This window comes from Pinus tabuliformis, chromosome 3_2, assembly GCF_031772625.1.
Source record: "Pinus tabuliformis cultivar Carrire ecotype Pingquan chromosome 3_2, CPIR1, whole genome shotgun sequence".
Lineage (NCBI taxonomy): Eukaryota > Viridiplantae > Streptophyta > Pinopsida > Pinales > Pinaceae > Pinus > Pinus tabuliformis.
Genome location: NC_142302.1, coordinates 982,185,542 through 982,208,469, shown reverse-complemented (window position 1 = coordinate 982,208,469; position 22,928 = coordinate 982,185,542). Strand labels below are relative to the sequence as shown.

The window sequence follows — 22,928 nt, the reverse complement described above, 5'->3', positions numbered from 1 at the left end:
CCCCCTAGTGACAATAAACTTGAATTTGGATATTTGGTCTCATATATAGGAATTAGATTATGACTAACTTCCTTTCAAATGTAAGGTATGCCATGAATATGGTCATTTTTCTCAAAGTTACAACTGTAAACAAGAGTAGCACCCAAAGAAAGGTGATGATGGGGAAAAATTGCAACAAGATAAAAGGAGAAGAACCCCCCCACGATAATAGAACACTCAGACAAATAAAATTAACCATTATGGGAGCGAAGGGAAAGGATCACTTTTCCCAAGGAGATTTAGATGAAGTTCTAGAGAAGGCACCAATAAGTTAGGAAGTGCAGGAAAAAAGGAAATAGATTTGAAGTGTTAAATATGGAGGTTCAGGAAGGTGAAATACCATAATCATGCCTTCCTTTTTTAGATTCGACATCACATAGAGAAGCATGAATGGAGAAAATAGATGAAAACATGTCACCTTTGGAAGATGAACAGGAACACCTGAATCATGAATATCCATCAACAATGGAAGATGAATTAAATTCCCCAAGAGGCACTAATTTAGATGGATAAATCATTATTCGTTCTCTAGATTAAAAAAATGGAAGTTGAAAAGGAATGGGAACAAGAATGGAAACACAAAGAGTTGGAAGGAAAATAAACATGAAAATATGGTTGAAGAAGATAGAAAATTAAAAGGAGTTGGGTCTTCAAGTAGTATTATACCATAAAATGAAAAGACCCAGAAGCAAAAGGAAAAGAAGTATTTTCATCCCATCTCAAGGGGAAATCCATACGTGAAGTAAATGATAAAAATAATCTCTTGAAACTGTAGGGTCTTGGGGTCAGAATAATGAATGGTAGAGGAAAAGTCCCTAATCATAAAATAAATACCTCTACGGGCACTACTCTAGGAGGAAAAACTGCATAACTAAAAGCTCCTCCAAAGACAACATAAGTTATGGTAAGGTAGGAGGATAGTATCCGTCATCTCAAGAGAAGCCTTTGGAAGTATGTGCACAATGTGGAATCCCCAACAACCAATCTTCAACTTTCCACTAGTTGGAAACAAAACTATTGCATCTCTCCTCAAATCAAGTATATTTAATCATAAATTTGTATATTCTAGTAAAATTTCAAGAGAAGCAAGATTTTTGGTCTTCCTAAATGATCTTAGAAGATACCATTTACAACTCAAATTGTACTTTGAGAGGGAATTGTAATACCACCTTGCATAAGTGTGGGAAAATTGTGCTCCAAAATTAAAGATCAATTCCAAGAAAACATGGAAGATCTCATCCATAAACTCCAACTACTTGACATAAAAACTGTCACACACATGTACACCTAGAATAATAGATGGATTGGGCTAGTACACATTTATTTCCACTTGGACAGGTTTATAATCTTGAACTCCTTTTTGTCCCAATGAATCATAGTCAGGGCTCACATCCTCCCTTGGAGCAACTTGGATCACCAACCAATTGTGTTGTAGACACCTTGAAGTATAAATTGCAATCCTATACCCTTCAGGTCCAATCTAGTTTGGTTTTAAAAGCATGGATTCGTACACTTAGTGGCATCAACATGGAAATAATGGGTCATAGGGATCCCTATTACAACATGGGAGAAAAAAATCAAAAGGATGTGACAACCCTAGTCAAAAATGCATGTAATAAAAGTTAATAAACACAAAATAATAACCATGGTCACCGAACACATATTTCAATTTGAATGTTGGGAAAAACATCCTAGTGTGGGTATTCATTTTGTTTATTATGGATATGAAAATTGGCAAAGGAAATCGCTGAGGCTTTGGAAAGGCAAAGTGACATTTATTGGCATCTATTTATGAAAATAATGGAAAATTAAGAAAAGGAAGGTGAAAGCTCATAGGTTGCATGTGAGGAGGAAATGAAGAAAAATAATGGAAAATTTAAGAAAATAGAGGCCTCATTAATAAAAAAATCTTATGAGGATCAATTCACAAGCTTTTGATCAATTCAATTTTGGAGTTCTCATTCTATTCTCTCTCTCTCTCTCTCTCATAATCTTGGACACTTTGAATTTTCTTAGAGCACTCTTGAAGGAGTGTGGCATACTTGGGATTTGGAGCAAGAAGGTGAAGGAAGAGCAGGGAAGTGCAAGATGACATCGAGATCAACAATGACAATGGGTTTTCCTTGTAGGTACCGAGTTTCATGTATGACTTCCTTACTAGTTTTGGGATGCATGGAACATGCATGTGGTTTCTTGGTCATGATTTTTCATTGGCATGGATGATTTCTTGGATTGCTAGTGGTTTTGGTTAGCCTTTCCATTTCCTGGATAGCCATGGTGTTGTGGGAGTTTTTCGCTTTTTATTTCTAGTTGGTTCTCATGTTACTTTGGTTGTGGGTTGAGTTATTAGTTCCTCGAGCCTTAATTGGACAAATGCTCTGGAGACTTGTAACAACTTGGGGTGAGTTATTAGTCCTAGAACCTTGGTTGGAAAAACACTTAGGAGCCCTTGATGGGTTGATTTACTAGTCCTCGAGCCTTGGTTGGACAAACGCTTTGGAGGCTGACAACAACTGTGGGTTGAGTTACTAGTCCTGGAACCTTAGTTGCACGAAATTCTCTAGAACCCTGTACAACTTGTGTAGAGACCAATGTGGTGATGGTTAGTGATGTATGACCATGAGGTGGAATCACAGGTTGAGGGTTGAGGTGGTTTTGCCTTTGGAAGGCTTGGCTTGATTTTTATGGATTTTTTCTATGAGATCCCACATTCATGTTTGCAATATTTCACGAGGGTGATTGGCAAAAGAGACATTTGGTTTTCCAATATATGGTCGAGTGGAACATGGAAGTCCTGAACATGGTTGGCCTTTGCTTTCATCAATAAGAGCTCTCTTTCTCCTTGGTATTTTATGGGTAAATATACTTGTTTATATGTGGATTATATGGTTGTTGTATGCTTGATATTTATTTGTGTTATATGCTAGTTATGAATGATTTTTATGATAGTAATAATGTATGTCTCTCATCATCTTCTGGTTAATCACTGAGCATAAAATAAACATATGGCTTAATAGATGGTAATGCAGTTATTGTGATGAGTCATCAATTCTTATTAGTGGTTCTCAGATAATTATGAGACCCCTATGCTCAAATATGTTCGTTTAACCTGTAGAATTCATATTTGTGACATGTTTACCGAAAGGCCTATCATGGATAGTAGGGGGCCAGTCAAGTCCTTGTTCGATTAGTTTCATTTTCACCATTGCTTTGATGTTACTTTTCATTTCTGGAAGATTCATGGAGTTCTAGGTAGTGGCCTGAGTCGTGGCCTTGAAAACGTTGCATAGAATCTGAAGTCGTTGGCACAAAACTACATGGAAAACTCCCCAGTTGCACACATTCTTTATTTTGGGAGTGACTTGAGGGTTCCAGTCGCATGCATTCCCATGTAAAGGGAGTGACTAAGGCTTAATACAACAAAGAGTAAGTTTTTCTCAGGGACTAGTCACCTAGATGGGTTGGGTGGCTCCTAGGGGTTCTGTTACATGTGTAGAAGTTTAAGTTGTCCGTGTTTTGTCAATTCCACTTCCTTAATTTCTACATATGGAGTTGAATCATATCATAGTAACCCCTCAGCACATGTTTACCCTGGTTAGCTAGTTACTTGGGTAGATGTGGGAGGAGTGTGTTACAAAGGATAAAAAAGAGGATTAAGATTTGGGTTAAAGCGTTAAGGACATAAAGGCATGAGAGAATTCAAGAATATGAGGAAAATATGGTAGAATTACAATCTAAAATTGAATATGACCCAATTACAAACAAACTCTTCAAAAAGAAAAGGAAACACTTGCAAAATATCATACATTTTTGCAAGAGAAGGAAAAAATGTGGCAGACAAAATTGCGAAGTGTCTAGTTTCAAGCAAGAGAAAGGAACAAAAAGTTTTTCGATAAACAATCCAAAAGTAAATAATGGAGAAACAACATCCAAGAAATCAAGGTAAGAGGAAATTTGGTAGATGATTTTCAACATATCAAAGAAGATACAATCCATCATTTTTATGCTTTGTTTGTTAATTTGAGGCCAATTATGTAGATGTTGAAACCTATTTATTAGATTGAGTGCCCAATTTAGTTATGGTAGAAACTAATCAATGCTTATTAATGGAGCTTCCTTTGGATGAAGATATCTTTTTTTTGCTAAAGTAAGCATAGGTCCTTCTATTCCATTTATAAGAAAAAGTTACGTAATATACATACGGAGGGGCAGTTCCCCAAACAAATGCCGAGCCCCACAAAGCCTTTGTAATCGGTCCGTCAGCCCATAAACCAAGACTAGGGCCCATACAATATTTCCACGTTACCACGATAGAACCAGTGATCTACAAGATCGTTCAATCATGCCCCAAAGACCTATCGATCAAGATGTTATTTCGGGTTAGTGTCATGCCCACACTTTAACAACTAACACGGACCCGAAAAGAAGAGTGAACCACCTTTAGAAACCATTTCGGGTCCGATTAGGGAGATAACCTCCATGCATTTTAACCACCCGAAATACACCGGATGCAAGCGATCTCGGAAGGACTGTACAACATGCACGGAAATTAACTGCACCTTCAGACCCAAAGCCTGATAAAGACACTACCTAATTGCATTTCGGGTCCATTTGGAAGGTTAACTGTCTAGTTGTTTGCCACACAAAATACATTGGATTTCTGCTATTTCGTTGACCTGCCCACTCTTTAATTAAGTGCTCGGCATAAAACATTAAAAGGCAACATTTAATGTATTTCTGATACATTCGAATACTTGTCCTGTATTTAGTTTCCCACCCGAAAAAATTAGGAATATAGTTTTCCAGGTTCAATTTCCCACCCGATAACCAGAGTAAAACTTTAGATTGGTCCTTGACATCCTACTCATACTTCTTCCCCATGTCGACAAAAATTCCTCTGTTTTCATCATACTTCATCTTGCTTATTTCCTCTGCTCTGATAGAACTCCCTGCCTAAGGTTGCCTATTTGTGACACTCTTCCCGCAATCGCCCTTGTGAAGTCTCTATCGAGTCATATATTTTATTTCTTTTGGAACATAGTACACCTTCATTAGCCATAATATCTGCTAACCTATTGGCTGTTCTTCGCACATGAATGAAACTAAGGGTTCTCATAGTGCACATGTGGGATTGAATAAGTTGATAGACTTGTGGTAACCTCCAGTGTTTCGATACTTTGTCTGGTGTTGAGCCATTGCATATTTTCTTGATTGAATTGATTATCAGTTCAGAATCAGCTTTAATTATGGTATTATGTAAATTTGAGTCCCTTAATATTTCTAGGCATTGCTCAACGGCAATGAGCTCTTCCATATTATTAGTGGCTTTACCCAAATGACTATGAAAGATGGCTTTTATTAAACCCTTTTCATCTCTTATTACTCCCCCATAACCAGCAATGCCAATGTTTCTTTTTGAGGCCCCATCTATATTGCATTTCATAAAACCATGGCGGTGAGGTTGCCAAAAGTCCTTATTAGTTGTTATATTACTTATAGTCTTGATTAGTCCCTAGGGGAAGAGCCCCTGAAGGCCCAAATGCAGAAGTATCTACACATCTTGATCTTGAGGTTGGTTCTCAGGGGGGTCTTTTATAAAGATTCCTACAGTCTCTTTAAGCTGTCTTATAATCTGAGCAATAATGCTTTGGGCTGAACCAATCCTGTTCTTGAAGCTTCTATTATTTTGTTCCTTCCAGACATCCCAGATTAGAAAGCCTAGAACCAACACCCAAGATTTGTTGATTATTTCATTTGCAAAGAAATTTCTCCTCCAATTCCTCAAAGTGTTATTGATGCTGCCAATGTCCCTGTCAAAATGTTTGAAAATTAAAGCCACCCAATTCCACAAGGTGGAGGTGAATGGGCAAAGGTTGAGAAGGTGTTTCATAGTTTCTTCTTGTAATTTTCAAAGCTGGCATCTTGATGGACCAAGTACACCTCTCTTCCAAAGGTTTTCCCAAGTTAGAATTTTTTTATGTTGCACCAACCACATGAACAGTTTGATTTTCATCCAGTTTTGGTTCTGCCATAGGTCCTTCCATACCATGTTAGGGTTTAGAAAGTCAAGCCCAAGGGCTATTCACTTGGCCTCTTTAAGGTTAAAGTTGCCTTCATTGTTTTTCCCCATATCAGTTGGTATGAAGATGTTGATTTCAGAATCTTTCTCTGTTCCAAGATGACTATGAGATCTTCTGCCTAGGCCTTCAACAGAGAGTCCTCACTGTAAATCAGGTTCTTCCATACTCTCCATTTTACCTCACTTCTATCCTAATCCCATAAGTCATTTACCCTGTGTAACCCTTTATCATTAGTATCCTTCTTAAGATTGTCAAAATCTTCTCTCAACAATTTTGGTTCCTGTTGCCAATTATCTTCCCAAAACCAAGCAAGGTTTCCATCTCTGATTTCCCAGAAACTGTGTTTTTTATCAATAGCTCTATTTTCCCAAGCTTTGTTCCAAATGTGGGAGCCTTTGATGATCCCAGACATTCTAATGTGCTCCCTTTCTTGCCAATTGTTTTCATATTTTTGTTTCCATACCTTGGCCCAAGGGGCAGCCAATTCCTTTAGCCATCTCCACCATAGTTTTGCCCCCAAACTTTGTTTAGGGTTTCAAGGTCATCAAGTCTCAAACCTCCATGTTTCTTAGGTTTATAGATCTTTTCCTAGGCTACCAAAGACCATTTATTTTTCTCTTCCCCTTTGCCCCAAAGAAAATCTCTTTGGATATTTCTAATGTGTTGCATAACTCCTTTAGGAGTTGGAAGTGCTGAAAACATGAAGATGGGAATAGTTTGTAGGATGGCTTTTGTAAGCACTAGTCTTCCTACCAAATTCAAAGACCTATTTGTCCATTTCTGGATTCTGTCCTAGAGTCTATTAATAACAGGCTCCCAAACTATCTTGCTTATAGATTTGTCTGTTAGAGGAACTCCCAAATATTTAGAGGGTAGCAGATCTCTTTGAAAACCTAGAATTCTGTTGAGGCTTCTCTAAATAGCAATATCAGTATTAAAAAAGAAAATCTTTGATTTGGTAAGGCTTACCTCAGTATCCATAGCCATAGAAAATATTTCAGGATGTGTTTTAAGGCATGAGCTTCTTTGACCGTTGGTGTACCCTGCAGCATGGTGTCGTCCACAAATTGTTGATGAATCAAAGCATCCCCATTCAAGGTGAGTTTAAGACCCTGAATTTTGCCTTCTACCTTGGTAGCTTTGATCGCATTGCCTAGCCGTTCCATCATGAGAATAAAGAGGAAGGTTGAGAGTGGATCTCCTTGTCTAGGTCCTCTTGAAGGCTTAAAGGTTTTGGATGGTGAACCATTTAGCAGTATTGAAAATCTTGAGGTGGTAACAAGGGCAATTACCCATCTTATCTAGTTATGGTCAAAGCCATATGCTTTTAGTACTTCCCTGATGTATGCCCAACTTAGCTTATCATAAGCCTTTTCTAGATCAAGTTGTATGATCATACCTGCCTACTTATTACTCTTAAGTGAGTGGACCACCTCGTGAGCTTGAATGATATTGTTTAGAATTTGCCTACCTTCCACATATCTAGTTTGCTCCTCAGACACTAGAGTTGGAAGAAGGGGCATAAGCCTGTTTGCAATTATTTTGGAAATAATTTCGTACACCACATTGCATAATGCTATGGGTATAAATCTATTTGGTGTCATAGCATTTTCTTGCTTTGGAATCAAGGATATGAAAGAGGTGTTGAGCGCGTTCAAAACAGTTTTGTTTTTCCTTGACTCCTCCACCACGTCCAAGATATCTTGCTTGACTATGTTCCAGCATGCTTTGAATAAGTCAACATTGAAACCATTCGGGCCTAGATCTTTCCCATTTTTCATCTCTTTGATGACTTCGCTGAACTCCTCTTCATTCACTGGCCTGTTAAGATTATAATTGTCTTCTCTCGTCACAAGCTTAGGAATGTGCTTAGTGAAGTCATTGATGAATTGTGATCTCTCTATGAGAGGCTCCTCTGCTATGCCTCAGAAATGTTGAACCAGAGCAAATTCTATTTCTTTGTGGGTATTGAATTGTTTTCCTTTTGTATCTTTCAGTTTTAAAATCCTGTTATGAGACCTCCGATCCATGGTAGACTTGTGAAAAAACATTGTGTTCCTTTCTCCTTCCTTTAACCATTGTACCCTCGATTTTTGTTTCTAGAATATTTCCTCTTGCTTACATAAACCTTCCCAATCCTGTTGAAGCGAGTCAGCTTGTTTCTTACCTTCCTCAGTGAATCCATTTGAGATGAGCTCTTGGTTAATTTCCTATAGCTTCCCCTCAACTACCTTTTTGGCTTCAAAGATATTTCCAAACTCATTCTTATTCCAATCTTTAACCCTGAGTTTGATATGTTTCAGTCTCTATTACAGAAGGAACATTTTAATACCCTGAGCATTCAAATCTTTTGTCCACCATTTTTAAATATTGTTGTTGAAGTCAGGATGGGTAAGCCAAATGTTTTCAAACCTGAAAGGTCTTTTTCTTGGAGTTCCTATAAAGGATGCTTCTAATTGAATAGGCCAGTGATCCGAGCCTCCAAAAGGGAGGACCATAGCTGACAAGTCAAGGCCTGAGAGGATAAGGTCCTTAGAGATAATGAATCTATCTAGTTTAGAGGCTACTTGAGAAGCCCCTCCTCTTTTATTATTCCAGGTGAAGGTACCATTATTAGTTTCTATATCTACTAGCCTCATGTTGGTTATGAAGTTCTAAAATGCTATGGAATCTCTGTCTAGAGATCTGGTCCCACCTTTTTTCTCCAAGAGAGATCTGATCATATTAAAATCCCCTCCCAGAATCCAAGGGATGCCCAGATGTTTCTCTCTTAGCTCCTCCAGTGAGGTTAGAAGATTGAATTTGTCTTCAAGCTTTTGTGGACCATAGAAATTTGTGATCAGATAAACTTCCTTGTCCTCCAAAGGTTGGATGACCACTGATAGGTAGTTCCTAGATGCTTCAACATCTAGGATTCCAAGTTTCTAAGGGTTCCAAAGTGTGAGAATTCCTCCTGCTGCGTTGTCCACTTTAGCTTCTAGATATTCATACTTAATAAGCCATTTGCTATGTATCTCTCTTATTTTGTCTATAGAACATTTTGCTTCCTAGATAAATACCATATATGGATTTTCTTCTTTCATTCTATTGCTGAGATTTCATTGTTTCCTTTTACTTCCTAGACCCCTAATATTCCATGTTGTAAGCTTCATTAAGAAAGATTTGTAAATCAGTAACTAGTTAGGTCTTTCATCTTACCTGAGTTGATCATGAGTTTTCCACATTCTATCAACAACTCATTCTATTTTTTTCTTCCTCTTTTCCTTCATGGGCTCTTGGGAGCTTGTCCCATTATTGCCTCCATAGTTTTAAACCCTCCGTTATCCTGACTATCATGGTTTCTTTTGACCCCAGAACCCTTTGCCTGAGTTCTCCATAGGAAGAGTTGTTGTACTCTGTTAAATTCATCTTGAGATAGGGAATCCACTCCTTTGGTGGTTCCTTCCTCTAGGAACTTTTCTAGATCAAGATGCTCCCTTTCCAGTATGTCCTACAGTTCATGATCCTCTGTTCCCACTTTGCTTGGGGTCATCTCTTGGTCCCTATCAAGTTCCATATGTTTGGGTTGATCCTCCTTTTGTTGGCTTTTACCAGGTCTATCCTCCATGCTGTCATCCTTTTCCTTCTCTATATGATTGTCCTTCATTACTTGATTTGCTCTTCCATCCCCCTCTTCTTCTTCTAATATCTTAAACCTATTATGACTAGGCTGCTTTTCCTCATAGATTTTTTTTGGTTCTTTCTCCCTCCTTTTCCTCTTCCTCCCACTTTGGTAAAGCTTTCAGTCTCTTTACCTGAGGTTTCTTTGATACTACTCTTCATTTTATTTAAAGGGTAGTCTTTGAAGAGGTGCCCATGTTCATGGCATTTGCGACATCTGAAGGGTACATGCTCATAGTCCACCGCTTGCACCCATTCTTCATCATATACTTCTAGAATTATTTCGTCTGGAAAAGCCCCAGAAAGGTCCATTTCCATGCATATTCTAACAAAGGAGATATATTTTCCGTGCAGTGTGGCCTCTGATATTTTTAAAAAATGCCCTAGTTTATTACCTATGGCTCTTAATGATTGTAGCAGCCAATAATCTAGAGGTAAGGAATATAGTCTTATCCATATAGGCACCAATGTAAATGTTTCTCATTCCAGGACAAAGTTCATCATCCATGGCCGCATATAGAGGCCTACAGCCACATAGAAGTAAGGTCCTCCTTCAAACACCCTGTCTTTATCGTCTAGGTTTGTAAACACAACAGTGAAAAACCCTTGGATCCAAGGTGCATATCTATTTCTCCCTTAGGTTTCCAATGGTTCTTTATCCATGCATGTAGAGCCTTCTTCGTTGGCCATAACCCCATGAATTTGCATATCATTGCATAAGTCGCCATGTGCTCCCTATGCGCCTGTAGCGCTGGATCACTTAACACCACTCGGGGTGTGATGGATGCCCTATGTTTACATGGTCATGTCCAAATTCTGGGATCAACTTTCTAACTGTCTACTCCTATACACTTCTCTCTTCTCACTTCCTCCTGCATTTCTGCCTGCCTCTATGCTCTGCTATTTTCCTGTTTTCCTCTTTCTGTACACTTGATTTTCGCTTCCATGGGCTTCTTGAAGCGGTTTGAGACTACATGATTGTAGGAGGGAGTGGAACTCCCCCCTTCTCACCCCTCCATGGTGTCCAACACTGAAATTCTACTGCAAACCCTAGTTCTGCGCATTTTTTATCCTCTTCCAGTTCGATCACCCAAGTACCCTTTGGATGAAGATATCAAGAGAGTGGTGTTCTCCTTTACTCCAGATAAAGCCTCAAGACCAGATGGGTTTCTTGGATAATTTCTAACAATTTTTTTAGGAGGTGGTTAAATTTAATTTTTGTAGGATGGTGGGATACTCTTTAAAACATAATTGCATAAAAAGAGGAGTGAATGAGTCCTTTCTATAACTAGTTCCTCAAGAATCTAATCCTTCTTCATTCTCTCATTTCCAACCAATTTCCCTATCCAATGTCTCTTACAAAGTGATTTTCAAAATTTTAGCTCGAAGACTCAAGAAAATCCTTCCAAATATCATCTTTTAATGCCAATGTAGTTTTGTTCCTCAGAGACACATGATAGATAATACATTCTATGTACAAGAAGCGATCGACTCTAGCCATAGGTGCAGGAATAAATGAATGATAGTCAAACAAGGTATGCAAAATGCATTTGATCATGTCAGGTACAATTTTCTCTTTAAAGTAATGACAAAACTTGGATTTGATGTGACGATTATACAATGGGTGAAACTTTTTATTATTTCTCCATGGATACCATATCTAGCTAATGGTAGGGAAAATGTGTTTTTTAAAGCATTCAAGGGGCTCCGACAAAGATGCCCATTTTCCCCCTTTTTGTATATAATAATGGATAGCACCCTTATTTGTAGGTTGAAATACAGGAGAAGGATTAAATGCCTTCTAGAAATAAGATATGTAAGAGGATTCAAAAGCATTAATCATTCACAATTCTTAGATGACACGATCCTCTTAGATGGTGCATCAAAAATCATAGCCATAAAATTCAAGGTAGTAATGAAAAATTTCCTTCTACCATCAGGAGATAAAACGGAATTCGAAAAATCCCAAATCTATTCCTAGAATATTTCAGTAGTCAAGTAGAGGAAAATTGATGTGATCATAGATTCAAACCAGTGGAAGCATGAAAATAATTTAAGTACTTGGGAATCCAAATTGTCTAAAAACTCACATGATTGAAGCCTAGGTGTGATTTCTCTCCAAAGTTATGGACAAATGTAGTGCATGAAGAGAAAGGCGGCTCAATTTGGCAGGTTGTATTATCTTAATAAAAGGTATCCTCTCTACCCATCCTCTTTATCAGTTTTCCACCCTTACGACACTACAAAGTGTCTTGAATCACCTGGCCAAAGAAATTTGGAGGTTTCTCTAAGGCTCGGAAAATCAAGCACAAAGAAGTTTCATTTGATTAAATGGACCACTATTAGAAGTCCTAAATCTCATGGTGGCTTAGGAATTAGAGATCCTATCCTCATGAATAAAAAAATTATAGAAAAGATGGTATGGAGGTTTATGACATAGAAAGAGGATTGGTGGAAATCAGTTCTCAAAGAAAATATCTCCTTCCAGAACGTGAAATAAGTCTTGGGAAAATTCATCCTACTCAAAAGGTGTGGAAATTTTGAATAATATAACACTTATTCACAGAGATTATCCTGATTATACACTATTTTCAGAATGCATGCATAATACATAACCTCCTCTACGTTGATCATCAATTTATGGAATTAAAACATTCGCATGCGCACATTGAAACATCAATCACACATATCAACACAGTATGTAATGGGGAAAGCATACAGCTGAAAATCCTGAACTATCTATATATTATAATGATAGAGAACATGTAACAATACATAGTACAATACTCCTCACAAGTACTCAGTACTATCTCCACCTGCTACACACAAACTAGCTCAGATCTGAACAAGTCACAGGTTCAAATCTCCTCCACTGTTTGCCTGCCTCCACTGCACAATCCAAGTTGAGAATAGGAATGATCCAAGCTCGTTTTCCCTTGGCTTGCACTGCACAATCCTCATTGGAAATCTCAATCAATGATTGTGCAAATCTCATGCATAGCTATAGTCACAACTGATAGTAGTCTCACCCTTTCACCCACCTCTAACACTTGTCTCCACTGAACTCTCCATGCACTGAGTTAATTGATGTATTCTTTAGTTGATTTATAAGTTAATAATTATTGAATTAATTAATAATTAATTCACATCACTCATCACTAGTGTATTTGGCAGTTAGACTAAATACAACTAGTTCAACTAAGTCAAACTGAACACAACTCCATCAACTCCTCAATCAACTCCACCAAACTCAATTACTTGAGTTCTAACTGAATTCCATCATGCAATAGCTCAACTAACCCATAGGAAAAGCATATTTCCTTTTGGCAGTTGCATGTGCCACATCCGTAGCTCGAACTGAAGTGTTGCAAAAGGATAAGATAATGTTTATAGTCCAAATATTATTAAGAGCTAATAATATTCGACTGTTCTATTTTTAGACTGGCAATCTAAAAATAGACTCCGCCCATATGTCTAAAAATAGAGGTCCATCTATTTTTACCAACATGACCAATCATCCATAAATAGCATCTTGCAAGATCCATATGTCTAAAAATAGACATAGTCTAAAAATAAACTTTGCGCCAAAAATATCCTACAGGCCCACTTAGTGAAGGCGACTTCTTTTCACTAATCTCCATCATTTTTTTGCATTTTCAACACTCCCTCTCAACAAGATATGGATTATCTGCAACCCCTATCCTGCAACTCTAGAATGTTCTGCATGCAACACATTTTCCCGGTCCACTTGCTCCAACAACACTTGGAACAAGAACACTCCCAACTGACCACTCTATTGGGCTAGGAACATACTCTGATGCTGAAGCTCTACCTGCTGCTGACAAGTGCTCCCTCTCTAACATCTGTGCTACTGCAACATCTCCATGCATCTTGCACCATTGCACACCTCTCTGTGCCACCTAACACTGTGCAAAACACTTGTGCCTCTCACATTGCTGCAGCCTGCTAGCTATGCGCTGTCCTAGGATTCCCTGCACTGTCGCTCTCTCTGTCGATCCATCTACATCTGTCTCTACCCAATCAGTCAGTTCCTGCTACTCCAAATCAGGGCTCCCGTAGCAAGGTCTCAACCAAGAGGTTGGGTACCACAAGGATCCTGCCCCTCCTCCTTGGGACGATCATTCTACATCACCCCACCTCCTACCTAGAGGTATGGCTGCATGTGATCCCTCAACCCACCTAGCTCGAAGTTTCCCCCTACTAGAGGTCTCTACATGAGTAGATGTCTCTACTCGATCTCCTCTCAGCTTCCCTTGTTGTGGCTGCTCCACAACCTCCTGAAGCTACTGCACCAATCGTGGCTCCTCCACAATCGTCTGAGACTTCTTCTGGCTCTGCATGTTGAGAGGTAATATACACTCCCTCTCAACCACCAAGTCTCCATCGGTTGCCTCACTGCTCAAGGCTTTGCATGCATCTTGAACCTCAAGAGCATACAAGTTCTTGACCCGTGAACCAATCTGCTTCACCTATCTAGTGATGATGTGTCTAAGGAAAACCTTTCCCTTACTGAAGACTACATCATAGCCTCTGTCTTCGAGCATCGCAATCGACACCAAGTTTCTCTTCAGTCGTGGTACATACTTGACACCGGTCAAGGTAAGGCGACCTCCATGCTCCCTCTAAAAAATAACCGTGCCTACACTTGAGACACTATACTTCTCATCATTACCCATCGATATGAGTTTCTGGAGATCTTTCTCCTCCAAAGTACTGAACAAACTCTTGTCACCGGTCATGTGGAAAGAAGCTCCACTATCAAGAAACCAACCACTTCCCACCATGAATGAAACCATGCATGCAAAGAGTGTGAAGTCCAACTCAAACTGTGAAGCAAGTGCCTCACCTTCAGATCCTTCCCCGGATCCCTTCTTGGATTTCCTCCATGGACAATTTGCAGCATAATAGCCCACCTCATGACAACGAAAGCATCGCACTTTCAATTTGTCAACCTTCTTCCCATCATTGGAAGAACTGGATTCGGAAAGAGAAACCTTCTCCTTCCCCTTCTTTGCTTTGGCAGCCAAAGCACAATTTTCTTCATTAGATGCCTTTGATGAAGATCTGTCCCTGGTATTCCTCCTGATCTCCTCTTGCACAAGATCCGACCAAAGTCTCTCCCATCCTGGCAATTTCTCCCGACCATTGATAGAGTCCTGATAGGAATGCCAACTATTCAGAAGAACAAGGAGAGCCAAGCTCACCAAGTCCTCATCATCGACAGTCACCCCCACACTTCCCAGCTCATCCTAGCATTAGGTGAACTTCGTGCGATACTTGGGCATACTGTCTCCTTTCTCACACTTAATGTTTCTGAGTTTATCCTTGAGCACCAACTTCCTCTGGTCTCTCTTGCTTTGGAATAAATATGTCAATGCTTTCCACATCAAGTATGGAGAAGCCTTTCCATGCAGGTTGGATACAATGTGATCCTTCACGCCCTCCAATAGAATCCTTCAACACTTTGTTGTCTTCTTTTTCCAAGTCTCAACGTGAGCAGCATCAGTAAGCTTTGGGACCTCAGCATCTATGAACTCCTTCAACCCATTATCATCTAACACCGCCTCCATCCTGTCTTTCCATGCAATATAATTCGAGCTGCCTTCAAGAGCATACTCCAATCACAATCTGTTGAAAGACATTTCAACTTCGACACCAAGAAAACACTGTTGCAAATTCGAATTCCACCAGCTCAAAACTCAACCGCTTATGTTCTACAATTCGTGAGAAAAAAGTATTTCTCGTACAAAGATTGACTGTATGGGAATTTACCGTATATCTCACCTTCCAAAAGAAGGATGAATCCAGAGGCTACCTGGCCCGATTACAGACTCTGCCTGAAGAAATAAAATGTAATCACTTTCTGAATAATAGATCTGATGATCAACTTCGCTCTAATACCATGTAGAAATTTTGAATAATATAACACTTATTCACAAAGATTATCCTGATTAGACACTATTTGCAGAATGCATGCATAATACATAACCTCCTCTACGTTGATCATCAATTTGCGGAATTAAAACATTCGCATGCGCACATTGAAACATCAATCACACATATCAACACAATATGTAATGGGGAAAGCATACAGCTGAAAACCCCGAACTATCTATATATTATAATGATAGAGAACATGTAACAAAATACATAGTAAATACTCCTCACAAGTACTCAGTACTATCTCCACCTGCTACACACAAACTAGCTCAGATCTGAACAAGTCACAGGTTCAAATCTCCTCCACTGTTTGCCTGCCTCTACTGCGTAATCCAAGTTGAGAATAGGAATGTTCCAAGCTCGTTTTCCCTTGGATTGGAGTGAAGGCGACTTCTTTTCACTAAGCTCCATCATCTTGTTGCATTTTCAACAAAAGGGATTGACAATATGGCATATTCTTTCAGCCCTAGCACCCATAATCAATAAATATCTTTATTGGATTGTAGGAAATGGAATGACAATCAATGTCTAAAATGATAGTATCATGGATAAGCCACCTCTGGAAAGATCGATGGAACTACTTCCATAAAAGGATTCCTTTATGCTCAGTGCAAATATTCAATATCGTATCTCTATATAGGGGATGACAACAACCATTGGATGGGTGGAACCTCAGTGGTATACCAACCATATTGCACACTTTTCTATGATGTGCTCCTTGGAATAAAGAGGAGGAAGATGGGTGGGATGGAAAGTGTCTTCATATATTGTCAAAGATTTATATGAGGATTTTATGTTCTCAGCTTAATTACCCCCAAAATCACATCTATGGAATGAATTATGGTAAAATAACACAAATACAAATGTTAATACATTTTTTTATTTATTAGCATATAAAAAAATCTTGACAGCTAAAAATATATGCAAGCGGGGAGTCGAGGAACCCTCAAGATGATCGAAGTGAAAACAATAGAAATAAAAAATCTCACATCTATTTTTACAATGCCCATATGCAAAGATATTCTACGTGGAGGACCTTTCCCTAGTGTATAGTAGATTACATTGGTCCAATGACCCTTTGGTATTTTTCTCATCTTGCTTTAAATTTTATCATGCCTCGTTCTCATGCAAGCCTAGGCTTAAATGGTTTTTGGAAACCCTCCCAAAATATCTATTGGTAAATATAGCTAGGTAGGAACTATACCACATTTAAAGATAATAAACAAATAAGATCAATATCCATGAAATCTATAATGATGTGTGCATAAATTGGAGATCAAAAGCTAGGCAAGTCAAATCAAAATTTGGACCCACTGGAACAAGAATGGCTTGGAAAACTAGTGGATCCAGGGAAAATAGTTATAGTAGTGAAAAGAAGGGAAACACAGGTTGACACAATATCTAAATTAAGATTAATAGACCAAGAGCTTCAAGAATGGAAGAAGAGGGAGGGAATTTGGATTCGTCATTTTGATGAAGCTTAAAAACAAAACCCAAGGGTGGCAGGAGGGGGAGGGGTTCTATATAGTCATGAAGGAAATCAAGTTAAGAAGTATGCATGAGGATTGGGTCAAAAGACAAATAACCAAGCAGAAATGCATGGATTTTTACAAGGAGTTATATTGGCTAAAAAATAACAAGTAACAAACCTCATAATCTTAAGGGACTTTATCATCATCATCCAACACTTATGAAAAGGTGCTTTACCTAGGTACAAGCATATGGATCATCTATTGAAGATAATAAGAAGGATCTTGGAGGATATTCTAAGAAAAAATGCTTTCACATCCTTACAAATAAAAATGAAGAAGCTCACAGATGTTAAAATCAAGCCTATCATATTCAGGTAGGGAAACTAGAAATGAATGGGTAATTGGGATGGTGGAATCTTCCATAATCCTAAAAAATCAAACACTGCTAAAGAAGAAAACCATGTTATATGCTACCATAACAAAAAATATTATATGGTCAATAATATTAAGTCAAGTGCTAGGATAGGGGTGCATCATTAAAATGTAAATGGGGGCCCGACAGATGTTGTGGTGACCCAAGTAATATTGAAGCATGCAAGTGGTATAACTCCACACCATCTTCACCGAAACAACACAATGTGAAGGACATAATGAAATCTAATTATAGGAACCCCACACATGAAATCATCACATCCAAGCCGATGGCACTAATGAAGAGTTATGCTAGTCACCTATTAGACTCAGGTGATATTAGGAGAGTAAATTATGAAAGGAAGAAGACACCACCTCATAACCTAGTATGCCTTAACAATTCAAGTATCACATGGGATGGAAAAGCTGAGGATTCTAAAAGCTAGTTTCGCAAGTCACATGGTCTGAATCCAACCAAGTTAGGGCACCATTTTTACTAAATGGAGCAATAATATATAGGTTAGTATCTATCTTTGTCTCGACTTTTGCAATTATAACGATGGCTCTTGTATTGGATCAGTATGAAAATAGGCCGCTTTCTCTTATCTAATTCATCCTTTGAAGGGTTATTGTAGAGGGTGTTTAAATGACGAAGGGGTGGTTGACCTGGTTGTTAGCACTCTAGGTGAGATTTCGGTTGGTTCTACCTTTGAGAAATGTAATAAAGTTCATGGAATGCCTGACCCAATGCCTCTTTGTAAAATTGGGAGTCATGTAAGTTTGACAACTCGCTAGCGATAAGCCTAAGTGTGGACAAGAAATATACTAAAGGCATAAGTAGATGTAGACGATTGAGGAAAGGACAAAAATTGAGTGGGAAAGGAACCTGTTATCACAGAGCAAGATAGCAAGTAAAGTGCAAATCTTTAGGTTGAATGGGTGAAATGATCCTAACCAGGGTGTGATAGCACTTAAGAATCCTTAGACCGGGGTTAAGATGAAGAATGGAGGATAATCATGAAAAAAGGGAAATTAAGAACCCTTTGTTATAGATCACAAAGAACAACCTAAACCAAGGAGCAATCAAGAATTCCTTAACTTAGATTTGTGAAGAAAACATTCAATATGCATAACAGTCAAGACAGAGTGCAGATAGGAAATTTCTGAAATATCATTCCTTGTTATAGCATTCAGATTTTTAGAGATGCAAGTAAGACTGTGGGAAACTTAAATAAAAATAACATTGAACATGAGAGAATACTTATTTGAACTTTTCGTTACACAAGAATCCAGTGAAATATCTGATCCTTATTTTTTGATCCAGCTAGTTGATCCAGTCATTGATACAATAAAATTTCAGACTTAAGAACAGGAATTCTATAGAAATGTTTTGAAATCTGCCATACATACTTCGATTTGTGAAGTATTTATACAAATATAGTTTACAAAATATCTCAAAACAATTTGAGATTTAATATAGGAAATACAAATATCTTCTAGCAAGAAGATAGAGACAGCTATTGAACTGTTTCATGTTGTCCCTTTTATTATGGTTGTGCTAGCCTTTATCATTTAAGTGTAACCCCTTATGCTGGCTTGTTTTTGAACTGTTTCATGCTGGAGTCTTTTTTAACTTTTACCTCTCTACTGATACTCTTTGACCTTGATGTGTTGTTTTCACATGTTTACCTGGCTGCTGTATTTTTACTGTGCAGTAACTTTTTGTTGTAAGCTTATCACAGTGAATCAGTCATTGTGTCTCACCATTCTGCATCGAGTAATTTTACATTCATCATCCTCCTGTAGATTTCATCAGCTTCAGTATATTTGGAAAAATTGGGCTTGGTTAGGAATAAATGTTTGATCTCATGCTCCAGGAAAAACAAGTTCGCAAATGTGTTGTACAAAACGTTTCCTGTTGGCAAAGCTTTTATAGATGAAGAGCTGGCCTGTTCCTTAGCCAACTTTCTGAGTCTATCACCATAGTCCAACTGTGTCATGAGTTTTTCATTTATAACCATAGGATGGGCAGACCTTTCTCCCTCAAAAGCTGGAATTTAGCCATGAACCTATTAATGGCTACCTGAATATTGTGGCACTTTTCTTCTAAATTAAGCATAAGGTTGCTTTTGGAAAGGACCTTCCTTATTTCTAAAATGGTCACAGTCCGATATTCTATATTTAGCTTATGGATATCATATCTATTCTTGCTATGTAGGAAGTGGATGAGTCTATTGTCATCCTTTGGCTTATCTCCCAACTCCTCCTTCACTTTCTAGATAGATTCTATAGCTATCTTTACTAACTCTGTTTATTCAAAAATAACCTGGATTGATGGCAAAATATCATTGACAGATTCAATGATATTGGCCCACAGCATTTCCTTGGTTTTCCAAAGTGGTTTCTTCAGTGTTAAGTCTTTCTCTAAGACTTTGATCCTTTCACTCATTCTTTGGGCATTTTGTGCTTCCTCTTTCTACTTCAGTTGGGCAAGTTTGCAGTCTGTTTCCAAACTTGCAACCTTTTCTCTTAACCTGTTCATTTCAGTAGCATAGATAGACATCTCTTCCATGGCTTTGACTAGTTCTGCTGCTTTCTCTCCTGATGCACCTACTGCTGATGTAGATTCTGTTGTTGCTGGCAAAGCTGTTGCAAGTGGAGTTGTAGTTGCCAAAGATGCTACTAGTGTGGAGACTGTAGGGATAACATTTGAAGAAGTGGCCACATATGCTTGTTTTAATTGGATTAAAGAATCCAATTCCTTTTCAGTCTCTTTTAGTTTATTGTTCAATTTTAAGACTAATTCCATGAGTTCTTCATGCCCCTGTTGGGCTTCTAGGACTTCCAATGTTTGTGGATGCTGCAACTGAGGTATTTTTAGCTATTTATTCAATGCATCTATATCATCGTTCTTCTTTTTAATAAGATGTTCTATGGCTTTTATATGCTTGGGATCGTGTCCCAATTCAATCACTAAGTCTTCTAAAGACTTGATCCTAGTATCCTTGGCCTGTGAGGAGGCCTTCTCTAACTGAAATTGTGCTGAAATGTTGTTTAGAGAGTTTTGTAGCTGGTGAGCAGTTATCGATTTCCCTATCAGGGTGGAGTATATCATCTCTCCAACCTATTTTTACAATTCAATCTGGTCTATGGGATGAATATCCCTTGCAAACACTTCAAAATCTACCTTTTTGAAATCTGATGTTGTCTTTGGCTGCTAGGTTGTAGGCTTAACAAAGGTCAGCTGCAGCCTTCCCTGTTTAATGTCAAAGGCTGACATTATCCTTGTTTGATTGGTGGGAGTCAACTTGAGGTACTGAGCATATGTTTGGGCCTTAAGCCTCTCATTTCTAGCTTTGATTTCTTTGTACCTTTCCTTGATATCTTGGTCTTTGTCAGTGACCATTCTAAAGGAAGACACTTCAACACCAAGCTGCCTTTCGAACATCTAAGTCTATGATGTGGAAGGCTCTTGCCTGCCTTTAGATGGAGTGGTAGGCCTGCTTCTATTTACCTTTGTGTTGGTAACCTGAGCTGAATCTTTAGTGTATCCCTATTCAGAGGTTAGATTTATCCTTTTCCTCTTGTTTGATTCCTATTGCAAATCAGAGGCACCCATTCCTGAAGTGGAAGCCCCTTCTCTGCTTCTTTTTGGGATCTTCTCCTCATTCTAAGGAGTCTGCATGATTGGAGGGGTACTCATGGTTCTTTCTGTCTGGTTGGTCTGATTGCTCTGATACTTGCAGGAAAGTACCCTCATCAAGCTTTCTTTCTAGATCAATGAGAGCATTCTCTACGTCTACTCTGGTGTTGTCTTGGTCCAATAGGGTACCTTCCACCCATTCTGTTTGGTTAGCATAGGCTTCTATTTCAGGTATGGGGTGGTGAATGAAAGGTCCTAGCTTTACCTTTTGTCTCTTCTTGGTGATGAATTCCAAAGGGTCATATCTCCAAACAAAACTTCTTTGGAACTTCATGTTCTACAATATCAAATCTGCTTCTTTTCTGCCTCCCTAGAGTTGTGTATGAAAGCGCATAGTTGGTCTTTTATTTTGAAATTGGCCTTCTTCTTGGCATTGACAAAGTTTACTTCATCTGCATTGATGATTTTCCTATAGTATTCCAATGCAAAAAACATCATTAGAAGGTATCTTGGTAGCTTGTATGGTGCCAACATGTAACCGTAGATTCTAATTTTGGTGTGGTTTTGGTACAGGTACCAATCACCCACTTTGGTCTGCTTGGACAATTGGAGGACTCTCTTTATTTCTGGACTAATTCTAGGAGGAGGGCTTCCAGTCAACATTGCCATGACTGGGTGTACAAATAAATCAATGAAATTAGAATAAGAGTATGGAAACTGATATTGGTGGATCAATGGGGTCCAAAAAATGAGTGACTTGGACTGACCCTTGGTGTCTAGCTTCTAAAGGGTGAATGGGAACTTATCAGGTTGATAATACAAGAACACATGGTATAATATCGAGGAATACTTAAAAACCCTTTCATTGCTCATTCTAAGGAATTTCTCATGCATCCTATCAGCAATAAATTGGGCATAGTCATAAATGACAGCAGGAGTTTGTCTTGGAGTGTAGATGGACATGAAGGCAAGGATTAACTCATCAATGTATTCACTAGTGGTGTACCCCAAAACACAGTATATCATGGCTACAACGTTCTAGCCCCATGGGGAAAACATAGCAGCTACATATGGAGGGGAATCCTTAGGGATGTGTTTTTCTTCTCTGATGAAGGCTCCGAAAAATTGGGCCACTTTTGCAGAACTAAGCTTGGGATACTAGTCCAAGAAGCCTCCAATTGAGAGGGGAGTTAGGTTTGGCCCTTGTTGGAGCTGAAACATTTCATTTATGGACTCAGCAGTGATGGTGAAAAGGACCTTTTGGTCATGAGACATTATGGTTCTATAGCTGGGGACGTAACATGAATAACACATGTGGACAATTTCCAGAAATATGTGAACTTGGGGGAACTGGTACTTGAGTAAATTTGACTCCCAAAGTCCAATCTCATCAGCCTAGTTGAGGTATCTGTAACTACTTTGGCAATGTACTTTGAGCAGGGGCTCTATGGAAGTGGTATATTTTATTTGGAAATCTTTATTAGCTAAAGGAAGGTGGTCCAGGTCTAAATGAGGTGTAGAGATGGGCCTTACATCCATTTCAATTGGGGCAGCCATACTCATTTCTTGTGGATTTGAGTGTGGGGGGTAATTCAGAGTTTTTAGGGCAACAATATTTTTGTAGATGGTTATGGCTCAGAGTGTAAAAATCAAAATAAATTT

General features: G+C 38.6%; 1 pseudogene; it reads left to right on the top strand.

Moving 5' to 3' along the window:
- Positions 1 to 22,928, top strand: part of LOC149183906 (helicase-like transcription factor CHR28) — a 112,435-nt pseudogene that overhangs the window by 88,969 nt on the left and 538 nt on the right.